The sequence below is a fragment of the Hyla sarda genome, chromosome 5 (assembly GCF_029499605.1).
Source record: "Hyla sarda isolate aHylSar1 chromosome 5, aHylSar1.hap1, whole genome shotgun sequence".
In the NCBI taxonomy this organism is placed as follows: domain Eukaryota; kingdom Metazoa; phylum Chordata; class Amphibia; order Anura; family Hylidae; genus Hyla; species Hyla sarda.
Genome location: NC_079193.1, coordinates 63952041 through 63967946, shown reverse-complemented (window position 1 = coordinate 63967946; position 15906 = coordinate 63952041). Strand labels below are relative to the sequence as shown.

The 15906-nt window shown below is 42.0% G+C and overlaps 1 protein-coding gene, 1 long non-coding RNA gene and 1 pseudogene across 7 annotated transcripts in view; 2 read left to right on the top strand and 1 right to left on the bottom strand.

The window, feature by feature from the left end:
* Positions 1 to 15906, top strand: part of DPP6 (dipeptidyl peptidase like 6) — a 1248955-nt gene that overhangs the window by 372220 nt on the left and 860829 nt on the right. The window lies entirely within an intron of this gene.
* The window catches only part of LOC130273200 (uncharacterized), a 76081-nt gene that overhangs the window by 55648 nt on the left and 4527 nt on the right, over positions 1 to 15906 (bottom strand). For 5 of the 6 annotated variants that reach the window (XR_008843909.1, XR_008843906.1, XR_008843910.1 and 2 more), the window contains exons 2-4: positions 15299 to 15350; positions 12420 to 12508; positions 6617 to 6709 (exon numbers count right to left, since the gene is read on the bottom strand). This is a non-coding gene — a long non-coding RNA (uncharacterized LOC130273200). Of the gene's footprint in view, positions 1 to 6431; positions 6519 to 6616; positions 6710 to 12419; positions 12509 to 15298; positions 15351 to 15906 lie in introns of those variants that run through there. The other variant, XR_008843911.1, reaches the window with a different exon arrangement.
* Positions 13453 to 13524, top strand: LOC130274694 (U2 spliceosomal RNA; annotated as a pseudogene).

The following is a 15906-nucleotide window of genomic DNA, read 5'->3' as shown; positions in this document are numbered from 1 at the left end:
TCCCATAAAATTTGAGGAAAATTGCCATGGGGGAAAAACTTATTAGGATGTGTGTGTGGGGGGGGGGGGGGGGGGGGGGAGGGGGACTAATGGAACCACCTGCAATCACCTGTAAGGAAACCCAGCTCTCCCCAGGAGTGGCGCGTCATGACACCACACGAAGAGTGGCGGCCACGCCCCTCCATATATCTCTATGGGAGTGCCAGAAATAGCCAAATGGCTCCCATAGAGATGTCTGGAGGGGCTTGGCTCCCATAGAGATGTCTGGAGGGTCATGATGCGCTGCTTCTGGGGAGAGTCAGGGCCCCATACAGGAGATCATGGGGGGCCCCTGTGGTCGGACCCCCACAATCTAAAACTTATCCCCTTTTCTCTGGATAGGGGATAAGTATTTCCCCGTGATATATTTCCTTTAATATTAGAGTTTTGGTGACAGAAATGAATGCAAAATATATAAAATGAATGTTTAGATGGAAACATTAAGTAAATAAATAATACAACATTAACAATTTATTATAAAAACTATAATTATATTCACCTCTTTTTTTTATAAATTTTTATTTAAAATCATTTATTTACCGAATGTTGCCATCTAAACTTTTATTTTATACTCCGCCCCTAGACATCTTATCCCCTACCCAAAGGATAATTGATAAGATGTCTGATCCCACGCCCCCTCCATTCATGTCTATGGGAGGAGCTTGACAGTTAGAACATAGCTGTCACACCTCCTCCCATAGTCATGAATATAAAGGGTTTGACGGCTGTGGTCACCCGTCATCCGTCATGGAGCAGAGTTCGCCCCATGCACCGGATAAATGGGGTGCCATGCCGGAAATCATGGAGTCCCAGTGGCCAGACCCCCGCAATCAGACATCTTTTCCCCTATCCAGCACATACATTGTATCCCATGTAGGGCATCCAACATGTGACCATATAACTCTTACAAATAGGGAGGATAACACCCATTCTCCATTATTCCCACTATAATTTTTTTGCTACTGACAAAAGGGACCTCTAAAATCTGTCTGGCCAATTTGCGACCCACCACTGATTGTTGCCTTTTTTTTCCCCTATGATCTTCATTTGCCATCTATATCATACGCCACTCTCTATTAAATACATGCGCTCCAACATAGTTCCTACCAGGAAGACGCCCAGACGCTCATTCGTGCAGTCAGCCTACCAGTTGGGCAGTGGCCGTGCATGATAGATGGAGAGGGGAGATTTACACAGGACTTTGCACTGGACTGCACTTAGGAACAGCACGCTTAACATGGATTAGATTCTCTCTTGCACCGCCGGAGCAGTGAGCAGTTCCTGGCACCAGAACTCTATCTATCTCTATACAGTTCTATTCACCTCTATAGGGGCTACAACTCTCTCCACAGGAGTCATCCCACTGTCTTCACACAGGAATAAAGGCACAAAATAGAGTTTTCTTTGGAGCATAACACCAACCAGTTTTTCTTTTCCTTCACATGAGATCCAATGGCACAAAGACGATATTCATTCTTGCAAGGTGCACCGCTCCAATTAACAATATTCCCTTGATACAATAGAGGAAACTGTATGTTTGATACATTATTTATATCTATATACATTTGGGAACATAATACAATATTTATGAACTATACAACTGATATAAAGTACAAAATACCAACTTGTCAGTGCAGATATACTTTTGTGATACTCAAAGCAGACTTTACCGTACATACTCTTGGTAGAACTGGGGGGATATTTTATTAATATTTAAAGGGGTACTCCGGCCCTAAGAAATCGTATCCCCTATCCACTGGGGACCCCCGCAATCTCTCATGCAGACACCCACCTGTGGCAGCACCCAGGTCGCTACCCCTGATACAACTCGTCCACACAGGCTACAGAGGTGTAATGTGGCGCAGGAAGGATGAGACAACTCGTAGTCAAGACAGGTAGAGGTCAGGGCAGGCGGCACAGGAGCATGGTCTGGAACGTAACAAGGAGGTCATAGGGCAGGCGCCACAGGAACAAGGTCAGGTCCCAGAGCAAGAGGTCAGGTAAATGGCAAAACTAAACACTAGGAACGCTTTCTCTCAGGCTAAGGAGCACAAAGATCCGGCAAGGCAATAGGGGAAGTGCTGACACTTATAAAGTCACCAATTAGCAAAAACCAATTAAGGGCGTACTGGCCCTTAAAATTTCTGAGAGCCGATGTGTGCATGCCCTACAAAGCAGCCACCCGCGCACCAGCAGACAGAGGGAGCAGGAGCGCGGAGAGGTAAGTTGTGGGCCAGCACACACTTGCAACCGCATCCTGACATACAGCCAGCGGCACTGCTGGCACCGGGGATAGAACAGGGGTGCGCTCAGAATGTCTGGCCGCAGAGTAACCCCTAACATCCTTGATACCTGTCTGCCAGGGAAATATTACTTGTCCGACTGTCCCTTCACCCATTACTTATTCCTGCAGTAAAGTGCTAAACAGAAAAAAACCTTACTAAATGTTCTCTACTGCATATTCTACTGCAAAATACTAAAGGTTGAAATCATGGTGGCTTGTAAGCAATGAACTATTGGCAACCATACTGACCCCAATACAATCTTTTTAAAGGGGTACTTCGCCCCTACATCTTATCCCAGGGGTCCCGCCGCTGGGGACTCCCGCGATCTTGCTCAATGCAAGTCTATGAGAGGTCTATGGGAGGGGGTGTGATGGCCGTCACACCCCCTCCCATGGACGTGATGGCTGTCACACCCCCTCCCATAGACTTGCATTGAGGGGGCATAGCCATAACATCAGAAGCCACCGGCGCTACACCCAGCGTCGGGACCCCCGTGATCAGACATCTATCCTTTGCACAGGGGATAAGATGTCTAAGGGTGGAGTACCCCTTTAAGCTGTCTCACTAGATCTAGTACAAGCAGGTCTAGTACAAGCATACATTTCTATGAATTGTTTTGATCTGGTAGGTGTCCTTTAGTCATGAGCAACAGGGAACAGTGCACTGAAGACGGTTATGCATCTTCTTCCGATATATAAATGAGTGTTCCTATGAATGCGTTCGGCACAGTATTTGAATGAAAGATGCAGTATGGCATTAAAGAGCTATGATCACAGTAAAGAGCCGTGATCATGCAACAGTTCTGCATACTAAAACCTGTAACAGCTTAAGAGTCACGTGTGGTCGCTTCCACTGGGGATTAGCAGCTGCTAATCATTAATTCTGTTTTATCTGGATTACAGTACAAAAAACACTAAAAGATGTGAGGGAATATGTGCAGGAAGCCTTCCTTGATATGTAGACTCATTGATTGTGGAGGCTCCTAGATTGTACCATGGTAACTGTAGTAAGTGACAAGGTAAGTCTTTATTGTCATTAAAGACTAGGGCAGTATAATACCCTTAATGAAGCACAGAGGAGTTAATTATAGCTTTTGGGCCCTAATGCAAATTCGGTAGCAGGTGTTCATATCTACCAAGTGCCATTGATAGTCCTGGAGTCTTATTATGGATCAGATGTGCCTTGGGGCCACCTCAGGTGCCATGGACCCTTGGTGAAGCATCACTGGGATCTGATAGGTAATGCATTATCAGATAGAAATATATACTATTTACTTGCAAAAGCTGAAACTAAATTTTCTGGAAAAAAGCAGAAATTAAGATATGACATAGTTACACCCATGCACACAGTAAATTACTCATTATAGTATAGACTAGCTGAGTACCCGGCGCTGCCCGGTTTTTCCTACCTTATCCTTGTGGGGGGGGAACAGCAACAAAGTTGGAAGCTTTTGTCCTCATATCCCGACCCCAAATCCCCTCCTCCTATTCAGACCTCATATTTTGTTCTCATATCTCTACCCCATATCCCATCCCCATATCCCATCCTCATATCCCATCCCTATATCCTGTCCTTACATCCCGACCCATATCCTGACCCTATATCCCGTCCTCATATCCCTTCCTCATATCCTGTCCCCATATCCCGACCTCATATCCCGACCTCATATCCAGACCTCATATCCTGTCCTCATATCCCATCCTCATATACCGTCCTCATATCCCGTCCTCATATCCCGACCTCATATCCCAACCTCATATCCCAACCTCATATCCTGTCCTCATATCCCATCCCCATAGCTAATCCTATTTTTATATTGCTGAGGCTGTTTAAAAAACAAAAACAAAATGACACTTACTTACCCCTGTTTCCCTATAGCTCCCCCATTGTTTTCCCAGAGCAGGGCCTGCTGGCTCATCCAGTCACTGGCCCCAGCAGTGTCCCATCTTGGCCAGTGATTGGCTAAGCGGGTGGGTCCTGTTCCAACCTTTAATCTCAGCGAAAGCAAAAAAAAAGAGGAGAAAAGGAGGCCTGAAGGAGTCATAGTGGGAGCTAGAGCAGGAGCTGCAGGGGACCAGAGGTAGGTAAGTATAATTGTTCCATCATTATCATAGGCACTGTCAGATATAAAAACTTTTGATATGTTGTAAAGCATGCAAAACCAATAGGTTTTGCAATTGCTTTCATAAAAAAAAATTCAGCATTCCATACTGAAAAATCCAGTCAAAAAACTACATCCCTGCCTCCTGGAATACATACCAGCCTGGCTGTGTCCACTCGTCATCACCTACGTCACAGACCCACTTCATGACTGACAGGTCTGCAGATTTATAGCTGCTGTGATCGGCTCCCTCACTGTCTGATGGGCTCCCTCACTCGTGTTAGGAGAAGGGGGGGAGGGGTGGGAGTACACTGCTGCCTGTGAGCAGATGATGAAAGAAGCTGGTGAATGAAGATGGGGACTGAATGGAGGATTTTTGATTAAAAAGTAAGTGTCCCTGCATGTATATATGTGTGTGTGGATATATATGTATGTGTGTAAATCTGTGTTGTCTAGGTAATGTGCATGTGTATGAATAAATGAAGTCAATGTGTGAGTGTATCTAATACAAGGGAACTGCAATCATATGCCTCCAGCTGTTGCAAAATTACAACTCCCAGCATGACTGCACAGCCAAATGATATGTGGGCATGCTTAGAGTTGTAATTTTGCAACAGTAGGAGGAACAAAGCCTGCAGCAACACTGCTGTAAATCTGAGTTTTACCAATCATATGCCTCCAACTGTTGCAAAGCTACAATTCAAAGGATGTGTGGGCATGCTGGGAGCTGTAGTTTTGCAAAAGCTGTAAGAACACAGTGTGTGTGTATATAGCATAAAACCAGAAAGGAAAAGGTTACAGATGCTCACTCCCCAGACCAGTGACTGAGGAGAGTGACAGAGGGGGAGGAGGGGGAGTGGTTATCACCTAAGGAGAAGAAAGGGACCCGCCCACTGCTTCTGGTCAACAACATCAAGGTAATTCAGAAAGAAAGATAATTCTGAGAGAAATATAGGTCATAGACACATAGAAATGATATGTACATGATCAGGATGAGATACTAAGCAACATATAGCAGTTATTTTTTGTTTGGTGATCTGACAGGGACGCTTTAACTTTGAAATACGCATTAACATTACTTGAAAATTCAAACTTTCTCTCCATATTTAATATCAATCTCCTACATGGCTCATCACTCAAAGTTGAATGTGGCTCTATCAGATGCTGTAATAAGGTGATATTTTTCCCTACACTCATCGGCAGCATATGAGCACCAATGACTGGTATGGAGTTGTATGCAGTTTCAGGGTCCAGCAGTTCATAGAACAATATTGATTTTCTAATTTTACCTTTAAAAAAATCCCCAAGAATAAAACTAAATCCAAAACAATATAACCTACACATTTCGAACACCCAGTGTGTTCCTAGTCAGGGGAACTATTGCCAAATACAACTGCTACGGTTGTAGCTGCTTCAAAAAGAGCATGGCGGCACAACACCAAGGTACTACGACATGCCATCTAGACAGATGTACACGAGCAGTGATAAATACATGCATTGCTGCTCACTACAGTCACCAGGCCCGGTGCTCTGCACCCAGACTAGCGCATTGGGGGAACGGCAATGTATTGTCACTTACTACATTTGCTAGGTTAGGTACTACAGGAGCAAGGATTCTAATCTTTGAGACAGGAGTCCCTGCTCCTGAGTGTACTTTCCATGTTGTGCTCTAACAATATCATAGCACACCAAGTGCATAGAGTAGCACAGCGCAAATCAAATTAATGATGACTACATCTGTATGACGGTGAACACACTGGGCATTTGAAAGGTATATGTTATGTTAGTCTGGGTGTAATATTATGCTTGTTGATTTTATTGAAGACAAAATAAGGAAATTGAATTAGTACCTTAATATCTGCTGGTTTTAATCTTACGGCTGATTAGAATATTAATTTTAATATATGAAAGATCTTTTTATTTTGTTCAACAAGAAAACCATATTGACTATTAAGTGATAGGATTAAGTCAAACTTAATGGGCAACCTTTAACAAGTAGGATCACACAGGAGTGCAAGATTTACATAATTGGTGCATATAGAAGACCAAATGGATTCTTTATTCCTATACTCACCAGGGCCATGAATTTAACACTGTAAGAAAAAAGTGTCCTGTATAATTTATCTTCTCTTCAGTGGAATGACTTTATGCCTGCTAATTTAACATTTCCTCATCTTTTTAATATACTCACTCTGCAGGGAAAGAGCAGGCTCCGGACTTCCATGTCTAATTTACGTCTTTCTAGATTTTTTCTTTTTTCTAAACACAGTACAAGGCTGTGTATCTGATAAAAACACAAGGGTTATGTCAACACAAGACAAAAATCACACAATGCAAAAAAACACAGCAAAATCTAAAAGCTTACAGAAACAGCAAAAATACCTCAATGATATTTAGGGAACGGTTCTGAACAAAATTTGGTGGATTAAATTGTAACAAACAAAAAAAAAATTGTGTTTAGTAAAGAGCTCTTGGAATTTGGTAAAAAGAAAATGTCATTTCATTTTTTTTTCTTTAGTGTTTCTGTGTTTGACCTGGATGAATTAAAATGATTTTATTTTTTGTTTGTTTGTTTTTTGTGAAATAGCTGGGCTGTGTCTATTATTGCAGGTCATTGCTATTCAAGTTAATGGGGCAAAATTTCAATTACAGTTTTGGCATTGTCCATAACTGTCCATGTTACAGGAAGCAACATATATTCTATTAAAGGGTACCTCTCATCAAAAAAACTTTTGATATAATATAGATTAATGTATGCAGAATAACTTTACAATTGCATGTTATTAAAAAATATGCTTCTTTCTATTTAATTTTCCACTTTGAAGAAATGACCACTAGGGGTCTCCCTACCAGTCCTGGCAGCAAGCATTTCAGACTCATGCTGGAGTCCTAAACACTAAGAGCTGCCAGTCTGCTTTGTTCACAAAGGAGAACACTCAGAGCTGCCAGCCTGCTTTGTTCACAGCCTGTTTGGCTGTGAACAAAGCAGGCTGGCAGCTCTGAGTGTTTAGGACTCCAGCATGAGTCAGAAATGCTTGCTGACAGGACTGATCAGGAAAAATACAATAGAAAGAAGCATATTTTTCATTAACATGCTATTGGAATGTTATTCAACATTCATTAATCTAAAATATATATCAAAAGTTTATTTGATGAGAGGTACCCTTTAAAGAATTTCTCTAGGCAAAGTTTTTCTTCCCTTTCCGGCATTAGTTAGTTATACGGTGGCGGGTCTGATCACGCAGCCCTTCAAAAGGGATAGCCGCTCCCTTGCTGTACAGGCAAAATGTTACATTTTCTATCTATAGTATTTCAAAGTGTATCTTATAGAATTTACTGTTCACACTATCTAACGCCAGCATTGAAGAAAAAGTTTTTTTTATTATTTCTGAGCATCATGGGCTAAAGTAAACATTACAGCTGTGGCTTAACCTTTACATAGTCAATAAAGTGTTAGAGCCTTAAAGGGGTACTCCGCCCCTAGATATCTTATCCCCTATCCTGAGATCTCCCTGCTGCACCTGGCGTTTGTTTAGAGCATCGGGTGCAGCGCTGGAGACTCGCGATGTCACGGCCACGCCCCTTCCATAGACTTGTATTGAGGAGGCGTGACCATGACATCACAAGTGGGGGAGGGGCAGTGACGTCACAAACCTCCGTCCGGCATCACCACTCATCCGGCACGGTACGAAGTTTGCTCCGTGGACCGGATGTCTGGTGTGCCGCAACCGAGATCACAAGATCCTTTCGATAGTATTGGAACAAGTTTGTATCTCCTGTACATTAGGTATTTGGTGAGCATTACATTCCAGAGCCTGGGAAAGCAGGGACTGTAAAAATGTCCTTGCACAGTATTCATTTCTATTTTTTTCTAGAAATCTAGAAATCACCATAAGGAACTTGAAGTTGTATTTCACATTAAGTATTTACTAATTTCATTTACTGCCATGAATCCCAGTATTGATGGTTTCCGCGCTCAGGGTCCCAGGCCTATTTGTCATGCCGTGACAGACCTGTATTTAAATTTAGTGTTTCAAAGACATTTTCCTATATGGTGAAAATATTTTATAAATTGATTGCTCTACTAGAACAGACGCAATGTAGCTCTTAAATAAATGTCTGCACTCTCCATACGCCCCATGCATTAAGTGTAATTTATGGATGTGACATTAAGTGTATACAATCATCTATTAAATAAATGGTAATGCCTTAGATTAGGGAATTGATGTATACAATATGCACAGGAATGCACTGGAAATATTTATCGTGCCTTCCATTCTCTTCTATTAAGTATATAAATATATACATAATGAATGGTATGTCACCATTAATACAATAGTCAGCACTTCATGTCACAAGAGCAAAACGCAGAGAGAGGCAGCTAAGTGAAGAATAACAATCAACTTAATGTTCCCAGCGAAAAATGGGATGCGAATAAATAGCCAATAGAAGTGCTATATAGTTTCCTTAAAAAGAAAAAAAAAATAGTCATAGATACTTTGAAGTGGATCTGTCAGCAGTAAAAAACATGGGTGTAAATAAGCATATGGTTATATAGGGCTAGTCATCAGGATTCTGTGTATACCTTTTTATCTCCATGCTTCTTTTGAGTGCTGAGATATGAACCTTTATGTTATTATGCAAATAAGGCTCAAAAGCTCAGGGGATGTACCGCAGCATAGAAAGAGCCCAGATAAGCCCAGCCAATGTCCTTTTTATTACTATCCACTGGCCTGCTTGCACTCACTTACCCCATTTGGCTAACATCCACTAGATAAAAAGGACATAGGCTGGACTTACCTGGGGCTGGGAAATGCTCCCAGGGCTTTTAAGCCTAATTTACATAATGATAAAAAAAAAAGGCTTGTATCTCCCACTGGAATGGATCCTGAAGACTAGTCCTATTTAACCATGCGTTTATTTACACTCCTGTAATATTAGGGGATATGAACATCATAGAGAAGGATAACTTGTTGGACCAGATTTGTCCATGAATTCAATAGCTACAGTAAAAAATGAATGGCCGGGCAGAGCTTCCCTCCACTATAGCAGCTGATAAGACAGGAGCAAATTGTTCTAAATTAATCAAATTCTATCTTTTCATTACATTTTTTCCAAAAATGTGGATGACTCTGGATCTGATTTTTCTGGGGATTTGTTTTGCCTGCCACATTAAGTTTTACAGCACCAAGAACATCTGTCAGATAGAAGTAGTCCCTGCTCCTGTACACTGAACAGCGAGTCATGCACTGTATGGTAAGTGGTTGCCTAATGGTAAGTGTTGATGTATGCATCATCGCTTGCCTTCGCTACATTTGCTTGGCCGGATGCTCTGCACAAGCAAATATTAACTGAGCGGTTGGGTACACAGTGTATTAATGCTCCACCCTCTACACAGGAGCAGGGACTCCTGCATCATTTCTTAACAAAATTTTGGTGAATTTACTCATCTGTACAGCTGATTATCTTCAGCTAGCTTCAATGTAGAAAGTGGTTGTCACACTTTAGGTGCACATATGCTAAAGTAGCCAACTCCAAGTCTGGGAGCAATATGAAGGGTAAAACGCATAGACAGGGGCATTTGTTCTGGGTAAAATACCATTACACTACAACTACACTAGAAATGTTCTGGGTCCATTTGGCTCTTTTTTTTTGTTTTGTTTTTTTGCGCTGAATGGCGCAAAAACAGGTCAGAGCACAACTGACTCCAATGGGTCACCACTTGGTCATGTTGGATCCTATTGACTTGAATTGAATACATTCACTATTATTTTTTCTCTGCTAAACTCCCATTGTTATGACGGAATTGCTGCCGGAGCTCCATATCGTGGAGCCTGATGGCAATGTGAAAGAGGCCTTAGTTAACTTTATTATTTCAGGCTACTGAAGCATACTGAATACAATTCACTGTATGACAAACTGTAACTATTTATAAAGTGCTCTGTTATATTACATTTTTTATTTTTTATTTTTTTTTAGTCCTCAAATGCCTACATTGGGTTGTAGGTGCTGTAAAAATATTTAAAAATTATATCTTCTAGATCTAAAGATGTTAATAAAGATTGATATAAATATATAATTGGTGATAACATTCCAGGAAGTGCCTACCCACTACCAAGAATCAGGGAATAAAATAAATATTCACAGAAACAACAAGCAAAAATAAAGTGTGGTAAATGATACAAGGCTGTACAACCACTATCAAGTATACAACAGGTGTAGGGGCCCCTGTAATCACCCAAGAATATGGGCCCTTTAAACAACTGATCAGCAGAGGGTGCGAGATAAAAATATTTTGTCAAATGTAAAATGTTTTTCTAAATAACAGGGATGCTTTAAAAGGGCCCTGTCAAATTCAAAAACTTTTTATATGTTGTACATCTTGGCAAAACATTAATTTTTATAGAAATCATGGCTTATAAAATCATGGCTTTGTCCAAGCTGAAGCACAGGCATAGACAAAGTCCAGTAAGTGAAGGTGGGCTAGCACTCCTCTGTGCTCTCTCCTGTCTGATAGTACTCCTCTGTGCTCTCTCCTGTCTGATAGCACTCCTCTGTGCTCTCTCCTGTCTGATAGTACTCCTCTGTGCTCTCTCCTGTCTGATAGCACTCCTCTGTGCTCTCTCCTGTCTGATAGTACTCCTCTGTGCTCTCTCCTGTCTGATAGCACTCCTCTGTGTTCTCTCCTGTCTGATAGTGCTCCTCTGTGCCCTCTCCTGTCTGATAGTGCTCCTCTGTGCTCTCTCCTGTCTGATAGTACTCCTCTGTGCTCTCTCCTGTCTGATAGTACTCCTCTGTGCTCTCTCCTGTCTGATAGCACTCCTCTGTGCTCTCTCCTGTCTGATAGCACTCCTCTGTGCTCTCTCCTGTCTGATAGTACTCCTCTGTGCTCTCTCCTGTCTGATAGCACTCATCTGTGCTCTCTCCTGTCTGATAGCACTCCTCTGTGCTCTCTCCTGTCTGATAGGACTCCTCTGTGCTCTCTCCTGTCTGATAGCACTCCTATGTGCTCTCTCCTGTCTGATAGGACTCCTCTGTGCTCTCTCCTATCTGATAGCACTCCTCTGCTCTCTCTCCTGTCTGATAGGACTCCTCTGCGCTCTCTCCTGTCTGATAGGACTCCTCTGTGCTCTCTCCTGTCTGATAGCACTCCTCTGTGCTCTCTCCTGTCTGATAGCACTCCTCTCTGCTCTTTCCTGTCTAATAGTACTCATCTGTGCTCTCTCCTATTCTTTCAGACAGGAGAGAGCACAAAGGAGTGCTAGCTCACCCTCACTTACTGGACAGTGCCCTCAAAGTTGACAGTGCCCATTTAAGTATTGAGATAGGATATAAACTTCCTCTGCAAACCCCATTGCTAATACCGCTAAGCTATTGGCTTATAAAGAAAATAAAAAGGGCATTCTACAGTGTAAATATAGTCATTTTGTAGAGGTCCTATGTTAGCTAGGATTTCACTGACAGTAGTTTATTTGCTTACATCAGGTTGTGGTATTTACCTTTTGGATGGTAAAATGATATTAGGTTCTAGGTACATTATTCTGTGTTTTTATGTTATCAATGCATCTTGCCAATATTAAGTGAGTATTCAGCATATGGTAATGGATATAATATAAAGGAATCTCAGGATGAACTCACTGTTTGTGTATTAATCATATGATCTGCTACAGAGAAACACTAAAGCATGCCAAGACTATGTCATGCCAAGTCATAAAGCAGATTGGCTAACCTTATCCGAATGCCAGCATGCTTTTAGTATTAGAGATATCTGGGTTATAGGACAGAAATGGGCAAATAAAGGAGCATATTTGTCATATAAGTAAACTAGACACCTGTTTGGATTGGCAGTTACGTTATTATATCAGGTAAATGCATTGTTAGAACTCTAACAATAACCTTCTATTAATGTATTATTTAAAAGTGGGATTTATTCTAATGTTGTAGATATTTTTAATAGATATATATATAGTAAATACTCGTGTCTTCTTTCTTACCTTTCCTCAATATAACCAAGGGGCATTGCTAAATACCCCAGGGCCCCAGTTCAAAATATTGCAGTGTTTTTTTTTTCTCCAAAAAGGTCCTGAAAAGGAAAACCCATTGAATAGTTTAACTTGGTACAATTCATTGAAATATCATAATCTTCTATAATTTTCTATTGATTCATGTATACATTTAAAGGAAATCTGTCATCAATTATACCTGCACTAACCTGTCGGTACAGACAGGTAGTGCAGGTGATACTGATGAAAACGATATTTACCTAGTCCCATTCCTTGCTCTGGTTCTTCCACAATATTCCGCTGTATCTTCTATTCCAGGGCCGACATGGAGCATGGGCGGAGCTTAGTGACATCACGGTTCTTTGCTGGGTTCCACTAATAGCAAACAGCAGCGATGATGTCACAAAGCTCCGCCCATGCTCCAAGTTGGCCCTGAAATAGAAGATACAGCGGAATATTGTGGAATAGAAAATATGGTAGAAGATTGCGGAAGAACCAGAGCACGGAACGGGACCAGGTAAGTATTGTTATTAGTGTCACCTGCACTACCTGTACTGACAGAGTTCCTTTAATACACGATTTTAACTAAAAGTTAGTATGATGGACCAATATCGCAGCTTATGTCCAAATTGTCAAATTATAACTGATGCATCATATAAAGAATGTAAATGTACAGTATACAATATTTACATACAGAATACAAAAGATGGATGGATAGGTAGGCAGATAATAGGATAAATAGATATGAACTCAATAGAAAAGGTAATAAAGTCCGAGTGGCACCACTAGTAATCCTGGACAGGTATACTTAATTAACAAATGGAACTGAAAAGGTTACAATGGGCGGGTATTCAGACCTAGGAACCTCGTCCTGCGGTTGTGCTAGGACCAAAGAAATCAATGTCAGAACAAAGCAGAATATTACAACAAAGGCCATCCTGCACCTCACCGCCCAGGTACTGTACGTTCGGCTCATCTCAAGACGGACGGCATCCGACTGGCAGGTTAGCATGGCGTGGGGCGCTCTGAGCCTTTTGGCTAAGATCAAGTGTAGTATCTGTTCTTATCAGTTTTCATGCTGGTGGGGATGGGTGCTGCATGGAGGATGCAGGTGTACCAGGGCTTTCCGGGGCTGGTTCTGAGGAATCAGCTCGACGGCTGCCCCGATGTGACCTGTTCCCTCCGGGTCTCGCCATGAGGCTGAGAGGGTCTAGAGCCGAGGTACTTTTGTGCCTCGGGGAGTGGTGACCCCGAGGTGCCGAAACTCACTGGGAGTACTGGCTCACTGAGTTGAAGCACGGGCACCATAATCTCTTCACCTTGTGGCACTCACCTCTTGATTCCCGGCCTTCTGGCTAGGATCAGAGGAATTTTTATAGATCCGGCCGGATGTCCGGGCAGTATATCTGCACACATTCACTTATTTATTTCTTTATGTCTCACTGTGTCACTTTTTGTGTGTTGTGTGTTCACAGGATTTGTCAGGATGCGGTAGCCCTTCTGGGTGTCCCTCCTGGCGGTCTAGGGGAGGTGTGTGTGGCCATTAGGTTCCGCACCTCCCTGCAAACACCCCGGGTACTCCTGCTTTGGCAGGGTATCTACCGTTATCGGCTCTGCGGGCAGATACCTTGGCTAACGCCAAGGGGGATGCCGGGAGCATTTGTGGTCCCCTAGTAGCTTCGGCGAAAAGGGACATCGAACCTGGAACCTCGCAGGTACCTTTTGGTCCGGAGGCGAAGGGTAAGGTTTGTTGGGGGGCCTCTCTCCTATCGGAGAAGGGCTTGCGATAGACCGCATCCTTTGTGCACGTTTTTTTAGTGTAACACGTTTGCACTTTTTCTTGCACTTTGGGTGAATCGAGAGCACGTTCCTCGGCATAAAAAAAAAAAATTTCTAAATAGATATGAGAGAGATAGATAGATAGATAATCCCATAAAAGCAAGTTGCTGCAATACACTTATGGTGAAGAAAAAATAGCTTTTTCTCTATCCCAAAAATTTGGAAAAAATGCAACGTTTCAACTGCCCATGCAGCTGAAACGTTGCATTTTTTTTACAAATTTTTGGGATGGAATAAAAGCTATTTTTTCTTCACCATAAGTGTATTGCAGCAACTTGCTTTTATGGGATTATCTAGAAGCCCCTGACCTGGGTTACTGCGGCTTTTACCTGTACACCCGATCTGCAAATTGCTGTTCTACTTTTGCCTTTGTTGGATAGATAGACAGATAGATAGAAAGATAGATAGAGATAGATAGATAGAGATAGATAGAGATAGATAGATAGATAGATAGATATAGATAAAGATAGATAAATAGATGACATGGCTTACAATAGGTGGATCTCATGCATCTTAATATAAAACACATTAGCTAATGATATTAGGGACATACTGTATTTATGGTGATATTGTGCATAAATGGACATTACGGAGCCCCCTTGCAGCAGGCCTATCAGTGGTAATCCTGTTTGGGCTGAAATAATTGTTTTTACTAAAGAAAATGTAAAAAGGGGCTGAAATTTCTTTCAGATTTAACAAATTGAAAAAGGTTGATAATACGACAGCTCCCGAGGAGAGAATAACGAAAGAGTTGTTTCACAGCTGGCAACAAAGTCAGGGCAGACGTGCTGCCCCACAAGCCTTTGCCAGGGATACATAAACTAGATCTAAGCATCTGTTGCGCTGTAGCTGCCACCGTCACACCAGCTGGAACTGACACAGGCAGAAGCAGCAAATAGATCAGCAAAGTTCACGTCACCAGCTCTAGCTGAAGGGAGAGCGGGATGAGCGCTGCATACCGTACAGTGTACACAGGGCATACATCCGCCGCCACTGCACTGTTTAATGGATTGTAAAGGCTTCCTCTGTACCTTTATGGAACAACTCTATAGTTGATATAAAACTGTATACTCAGCAGCCTACCTGTGGAGACAAGATGGAATATTTTAACATACAAAATGTTTTTCGCTTTTTCTCTGCATGAGGTGGTAAAATGAGAAACTGCTATTTTCTTTCATTTTTTTCTTCTTCCCTTTTTTATTTAGCATATAAGAAATATAAAAGACATAAATATGTGGGCACCTATTGAATTAATGTGCAGTATTATGGAGACCTATCTATGTGCCAGTCTAGGGCTGGATTTAACATTAGGCAAACCAGGGCAGAGGCCGGAGCTTTATCTATCTATCTATCTATTTATCTATCTATCTATCTAGTAGAAAAAATCTTGTCCACAGCACCACAATTGTGCAAAAAACAACTGTAAGTTTATTCCGTATGAGGAGCCATTACAGCAGCGAAGTGACAGGCGAATGACACCTCTTGTGGAATAAACTTACGTTTTTTTGCACAATTGTGGTGCTGAGGACAAGATTTTTTCTACTGCCTATGGGATAATCCTCTAACCAAGGGTCCAGGATCTGCGTGCACCCCCCCTACATTTTTACAGACCTGGTCGTGCTGTTCTTCTACTTTTTCT